The following is a 7,771-nucleotide window of genomic DNA, read 5'->3' as shown; positions in this document are numbered from 1 at the left end:
ATGAAAAAAGAAAAAACCAAACAAGCCTTAGATAATCAATAAGGGGTTCCTTACTGATCTGTTGCAGCAGCACACGGTGCTCCTGGGGCACCGTCCCTTCTGCAGTGAAACTGCTGCAGGACCCCCATGGTTTGGGTTTGCTCTGTTCTACCCGGGCGAGCAGTGGAAAAGAAAGGAGATGCTCCTCGGGAACAGGAGTGGTCAACTGGGTAGTTTTTGTAGAGCACTTTCTTGGAAAAAAAAAAATGCCATTAACTGATTCACTTTACAGTGTTAAAGTAAGTTTCTGTCTGAGCTATATACAAGCATACACATATATAAGCCTCCAAAGCACAAGGCTGTCCTGCCTGATGCAGTATTTCCCTCAGGGCAAAGTCACCGAGAGAGGGGCACCGGTGAAACCAGTTTTTGGGAGTGGTGGTTGGGAGTTTTGTGACAAATACGGCCTTTTTAAACTCAGTATGGAGAAGATATCCTTCAGCTCCTCTGGTTTTGCACTCCCATCAGTTGTCCTGTCATCGCAGCCACACAATACCTATCACTAAAATTCATTCAGGTGCTAAAGTGGGAAAGATATGTGCTGTTGTTTGGGCTGCATTCATAAACAAACAGCTTCTTTATGTATAATTAATCACTTTATTTCCGTAAAAATAATAATTTCCTCAGCACAAAGCGGCTGTTACACGCCCAGAGTTCAACAAACCAAAGATACTTTGTACCACTGGGTATGAACACCAGCAAGTTGAAAGGAGCTGCAGTAAAATAGGAAGAAAATAAAATAAATTTAAAAAAAGGAAATAGAGACTCACCAAGCTTTAAAATATCAGTGTGTCCTGTTTTTCTATATCCTTTATTTTTATACCACATGTTTTCTAAGTCTGGCAGATCAGGAAATAGAGTTGAAAAATGGAATCCTGCAGTGTCTGGAAAAAGTTATTTTAGGTAGTTTTAGATATTTCTAAAAAGCATTAATTATAATTCAGTTTGGTTGTCTGAGGTCACAGTATTAAAAAGCTGCCTGGAGTTATGGGTGGAAATAGGTGAAACATGGTAGCAGTAACATGTTAAAGCAGTCTGAAAAATATGCTGTGTATGCAAAATACATGGTAAAAAAAAGACAAATCAATGCATTTTCCTTTTTTTTATTATTTATTTTTTTGTAGATAGGTTTTCCTGGCAGGCCCTTGATACACCCTAATTGCTGGTGAGTAATTTTTTTGATCACATTTACTCCTTAATGATGCTGCAAGGAATTTGGTTTTCAATACAGCCTCTTCTGAAATTCAGGTCTTGATCACAGATCACTGTAATGAGAGGGAATTAAAAAAAATGTGCTGAAGCAGTGAGACCGAAGGAAAATTTAATGAAGAAATGTAGGATTTCATCAAGTTGTGAGGATATTACTGCTTTGTTCTTATGCTTGTCAAGGTACAATCTTGTATTCAGAAAGGAGAAAAACAACTCTTTTATATGCAAAAGCAACAATTTATATATTAAAATATAAATTTATAAGGGACTGTTTATAAGTAACTTAGGTAATTTTCAGAAATGTTAAACTAAAATATTACTGGTACCTCTTCTTTCTTTTTTTTCATTATGTCCTGGTTTTCTTCAGCCAAGATTAATCCTTTCTCATCTTAGAGAAGAAAGAGCTGCTTACTGAGGGTTTAAAACCACTAATTTAAAGAAGATAGAAGTGAGTATGTTAGCTGCAGTGTTTGTTGCTACAGGCTGTGTCTTCTCTCTGCTCTACTCACCATGTGCACAAAAGTTAATTTTCTATAGTTTCTACTTCATTGTCTTCAAAACTAATTCTACATCTACTGGCTTAAGATTAAAAATTGACAAGTTTTATAGGTATTTAATATCAACTTAAACAGAAGATTAAAAATTGACAAGTTTTATAGGTATTTAATATCAACTTAAACAGAAGATTAAAAATTGACAAGTTTTATAGGTATTTAATATCAACTTAAACAGAAGTGCCCTCGTTTGGTTATGAGCAGTGGGTTGACTTGCTGGAGGAGTTGCCTGTCCATCCCATTTCTGGCTTCATGGCATCTCTGGATTTTGCATCTCCGGATTTTGCATCTCCATCTGAGGTTAACACCAGCAAAGCGGTGCCTGGTCAGAGCTCAGGAGGTGACTTAAATCCGCCCCTCGCCAGGAGGTGCCAGAAGGAGGCAAAGCCTTCAAAACCTATCAGCCCCAGACTTTGTGTCACATCAGTAACAGGGACACGAGGCACAATGGGTCCCCCTTGGGCAGAGCGGTGGCTGGTGGTGCTGAGCAGCTGCCTGCGGGGCCCGTGGATTCCGCTGCTCAGCAATGTAATGACAGGACATGTTGGTGGGCCAGGTGATCTAGTTACAATGCTTGCTTGATGGGACAACTGGAATCACTTATGTGTGTTAAGTAACTGAGCTATTCTGCTGCGTTTCATCGTTTGCCAGCTGCTGATGCTAAAACCTTCTGTATTTGAGAAGCCTTTCGTGAGAAAGACTGCGAGAGGCTGCAGAGGGTTGCCTTGCTCACCTTAACTTCACATGAGCTGTGTGGAGCCGAGCTGCAATTACCCTGTTATTAGAAAATATGTTGTCCACTGGTACCATCATCCTCACACCCCGTGTGTAGGACTTATGCTCTTGGCTGACACCTCACATCCCCCCTTCAGCTCCTTGCCAGCAGGCTCAGCGGTTTTAGACCTATTTTAATAAAGTGTGAATAGTTAACGACATGCAGGCATGTAGTTATATTTGTATTTACGATATGCTGAGCCCCCTTTCAACAGAGTGAAGTGAGGTCTCTGCTGTGAAAGATAAAGTGTGAATAGTTAAATACAAATATAACTACATGCCTGCATGTCGTTACGATATGCTGAGTCCCCTTTCACAGCAGAGACCTCACTTCACTCTGTAGTCTCTTCTCCACCTGAGATATGTGAGTGCACATGTATTTCAAATTACTTGTAGTGCTTTCAATAAATGAAAGAGAAAAGCTTAGTTTTAATAATCTCTTTTTTTAAAAAATTACAGGAGCTTCTCAAAGAATGTGGCAGACTTTTAAAGCCTTTTGATTAAATAAGAGTTGTCCTTTCAACTTTTGTTCGTAGGTGGGCAGGAAGAAAATTAACTCTTTGAAATAAATGTTGAAAGGTGGCTGCTGATAAAGATAAGGGGAAAAAACCAATGTATTAAATCCAAGCCATATATTTTCATGAACAATCAGAAGTGTGCATAAATGAAATGATTTAGCCATGTAAAGTATGTAAATTGAAATAATCACGTAAGGAGTTGGATTTGATGCCGAAAGCTTTGGTGCATGCAAATCCTATTATTTTGGGATACAAGAGATGGAAAAATGCATGGGGCATTTCTCTTGTACAAAGCCATTCTTAACTCGTGGTCATGAAAAAAGATTACCTGATCTGTCACAGGTTAGATATTAAAATAAGCTAGAATATAGTAGTTTAAATGTGGCAAACTCCAGTGGATTTTTCTATCTTATTGGCTTCTTTAGAAAAGATGCATTTCAAGAGTAAACCATAAGTACAGAGTTTATTTGAATTCTAATTTTAGAGTTAGTTTACTTAATTGCCACAGACTGATTGGCTCAAACTTCACTGACTGGAAAACTCTCCATTTGTTAGCTAATAAGTGTCATGCCAAATCAGCATTCAAAATTCAAAATAATATTTGTTTTGCTCTTCGTGATATTTGCTGTTTTCTTCTTCTGTTTTGATAAACTCTGTATTGACTGGTGGCGGTTAATAATCTAGGACCTAATGTATTTTGGGAGTTGCTTTCTGCTGCTGTTTTGGGGCATGGAGTCGTTTTCAAGATGCTAATTTTAAGGTGTGTGAGAGAAACTTGGAAAGCTCACAGCACTGGCATGGTCCATCCCTTGTTTACAAGCAGTTTTCCTTGGGTTTTCGTTGATCCTCATTTTAGAAAAAGTGCTGCTGCTCTTCTGCTTTTTTTGCCCTATTTGTTTGAAATGGTTGCTCTAGCTTGCTGGTCTTGAGCAGTTGATTTGTGGCTCGGCCTTTGAGCAGCTGCACCTCCCGTGATCTTTTAATTCACCTTATTCATAGAACAAGGCACTAAAATGCTAATCATATAAAACATTAACCACATCGTTTCTACTGCTGCAGCTACAGTTACAATTTAAATACAAAAAACAGTGAAGCGAATGATAGCAGAGGGATAGCAGGTATCCTAACAATGATCAGACTCAGGTTTCTGTTTGGGCTTCTCCAAGAATATGCCCCACATATTGCCACGTAGACGTGCAGCCCCGTCCCCACACTTCTGCAAAGAAATGGAGCATGACAGTTGGAAATCGCTTTGCCATTTTAACAAGATACAGCAAAGAACACGGGGCAAGAAATGGGAAAGGCAGGCAGGCCCAGGTGTGATCATCAGCTTGAAAGAAACTCAGATGCAGTGAACGGCATAGAAGCATGGAAATAGAATTGAATTTCAGTTGGAAGGGACCTGCAACTCTAGTCCCGCTGCCTGCCCGCTTCAGGGCTGAGAAAAAGTTAAAGCTTATTTTTAAGTGCATTTTCCAAATGCTTCTTAAACACTGAGAGCCTCGAGGCATCGACCACCTCTCCAGGCAGCCCGTTCCAGGGTCTGAGCACCCTCTCTGCAAAGAAACGCTTCCAACTCTCCCCGGTGCAGCCTTGAGCCTTCCCGTGCATCCTCTCACTGGATCCGGATAGAAGAGCTCAGCGCCTCCTTCTCCGCCTCCCCTCCTCAGGAAGCTGCAGAGACCCAAGAAAGAAAGAAATCCTTGTCTTTCATGCTTCCTGGTTTCATTTCTCAGGCTTGAAGGCACAGAGTTAGGGTGGCAGCAGCCGCGGGGAGCGGGGGATGCCCCCCGAGCAGGTGCCGGTGCCGCTAGATGGCATCGCCGCCCCACGATTAACCGAACCCGCTCGGCATGAGGTGGGAATGACGCCGAAGGCGGGTTTGGGATAACTGGGCTGCGGCTCTTGAGCTCGAAATCCGACTTTTACAGAGAATTCGGGTTATGTGTGAGGGGCATAGGTGTGTCTCTGGCCGCGGCCGGGCGATGAAGCAGGTGATGATGAGGAAAACTACTGGGACGGATGCCACTGAGCTACCACAGACTTTTAGTTGTGTGTTAGAGACCTGCCAAAGCTCCAGCAGAGATTGCTGGCCCTTGACCGTGGCGTCCCGACACGTTTCTCAACGTGTGAGTTCAGGTGAAATGCTAAAGAAAGGAAAGAAAGTTGTAGAAAGCTCCGTGTTTCAAAACCAGAAAGATTTTTCCTGTGGGATGGAATCTGTTTGGGTGTTTACTAGGGACTGCTGGGTTTCTGCAAAGCAAGAAGAAGTCAGCATTAACAAATATATTATGTATAAATATTTCCATGTCCTCAGGTGTCAGCTCAACTGAGAAGGGGAGAATTTAATGAGCTCTCTGTAGACTTGTAAATTTGTGCATTTAGAAAACATCCGAAATAAATTCTCCTGTTTACATGGTAGGTGTCTAAAACTTACACTAAAATCCAGCCAACCCACACTGAATTTTGCCACAAGGGACTCGACTAACACAAATAATATTGCTCTGCCAGGCTGCTCTAACCTGATACAAACACACGTTGCACCTTTCCCTGTGGTTGGGGCTGTAGCTGACAGACAGGGAGTGAGGAGGCAAGCGATGCCAGGGAAAACAAATCAGCCTTTCTGAGGAACAGCAGCAGCCACAGACAGCTATGCTGGGGATACCCGGAGGTCAATTTGGTGCTGGATGTCTCTGGGTATTCAATAAGTGCACAGTAATTAAATAAATTTCAATGTAATGTTTGGGCTCGAGTTGTTTCCTGTGTTAATTTTGCCGAAGTGGAAAGAGCATCACCCCTCGCGCTTTTGAGATTTGAAGACAGATCTCCTAAAAATATGCTTGAAGTAACTGATATTCCCATGAATACCCTGTCAGTGGTATGAATCAGCTAGTTCTAATTTTGCAACGTGTTTGCAGGAACATTATGTGCAATCTTTGCATTAGCGAGACAACTCTTTTCAACGATTTTTTTTTTACTTTTTTCTTTTTAATGCAAACGGCTATAATTACTGACAACTAGCTTTTTTTTCTTAAGCGTTTTCCAAAAGCTCAGACAAACAGGTGCACCTTGCTGTGTGACTAAACCTTTCCTGGCACACTATCACGATGTGACAATGGGCCAAGGCAGCAGCCTCCAGCAAAGTTGTGCTGCCTCAGCATTGCCCTGGTGATGGGTACAACCCAGGAGTAGGTTCTGGGGTGGCTCCGAGACGGTGTTAAAGACAAATCTTTGCTTTGGCAAAAGCCTCCGTGTTCATATATATGTATATTTTTATATATATGTGCAAAATTAGTTATAATGCCCATGCTCCGGGGCAGAATTATCCACTAATTGCATTCCCTTAGGTCTCCAGACTGTTCCTTGCATCCCTGAAGCATTTACTCTGAGCCGTACAGGGTTAGGCAGACCTGCTCCAGGAATGCAAATACACACACAAAATAATGTGGTTTAGAAAGAAATAATGCAGACATAAGAATGATATCAAAAATGCAAATATCTGCGGATGCAGATGTGCTTTCACACTTGTGTTCGCAAACCCAAAAATACAGGTTAAGAGTTGGAGATGCTTTATTTGTACGAGATGCCACCTGAAGCGTTTTAATTCTCTACCACTGATCAGTAACTCATTTATATTTACCTATATGTAGGTATAGCTCTGGTAGTCATGCCTTTTAGCTGTATTTCTGAGGAGTTGTCTGAAATTTGAAGAAGATAGACTTATTCTGTAGGAAAAGAATGTACAGAAATGCAATTTAAAAGCACTTTTTCATCAGATCATGATATGCCTTCTATCGAAGATGAACAATTTTAGATTGTTTTCTTCTATTTCAGCATTGATGGGGGAAAACACAAAACTGCTTTTACAGGAAAGTAAGAATGCAGGAGAAAAGGTTTAACTGGATGTGGCACGTATGTCAAAAAAAGTGAAAATCAAATCATGCATATTCTACCAATGCTGTACAGGTGTGTGGCTTGGCACCGACCATTTACTGTAAAGTAAAATTGAGCAGTACCAAAAGAAGAAAATCCTTTCCCTCCCATGGCTTTCCATCAGCGTAGAGAGGAGTTCAGGTGGGTTTCAGGAGTTCAGTTTCAGTTCATATGTGCACGTAAGAGCACATGTGCCTTCAGGAGCATCACAGATGGGAAATTTTAATTTCCAAACGATAGCAATTTTTATTTTGTCCTTCAAGGGAATGTTGATGATTTCTTGAAAATGTGTTTGTTTGCTGAAAATTGAAGCTTGCTGACTGAAAGTTGGCTGGGCCTGTCAGGCTGTTGTACCATAACACTACGGATCTAAGCAGAGTGATATGGTTTAGGGGGGAACTTATAGTGTAGGGTTAATGGTTGGACTTGATGATCCCAAGGGTCTTTTCCAACCTGAATTGTTCTATGATTCTATGATTCTATGATTCAGAGGTGTCAGGCAGGGCAGGGTTTGCTCAGGTCAACCGAAGTTCAGAAATTGCTTTATAAGGTACCAAACAGGGACGTTTCAGCTTTATCGCTGAAGCTTTTGCATCTCCCGTGTGGTGGGATCAGGTCACCCCGCAACCCCTGTTAACGCACACACCAAAAACTCAACTCAGAAAGCCTTGGAAACTCCTAATTTTTCTCTGAGGGAGGTTTGCAGAGAGAGGGTTCAGGCACCTGCTGTACGTTTCCTCACCT

The sequence above is a fragment of the Apaloderma vittatum genome, unplaced genomic scaffold, assembly GCF_000703405.1.
Source record: "Apaloderma vittatum isolate BGI_N311 unplaced genomic scaffold, ASM70340v1 scaffold1592, whole genome shotgun sequence".
NCBI lineage: Eukaryota > Metazoa > Chordata > Aves > Trogoniformes > Trogonidae > Apaloderma > Apaloderma vittatum.
The sequence above is the reverse complement of the archived record's forward strand: the minus strand, read 5'-3'. Positions refer to the sequence as shown.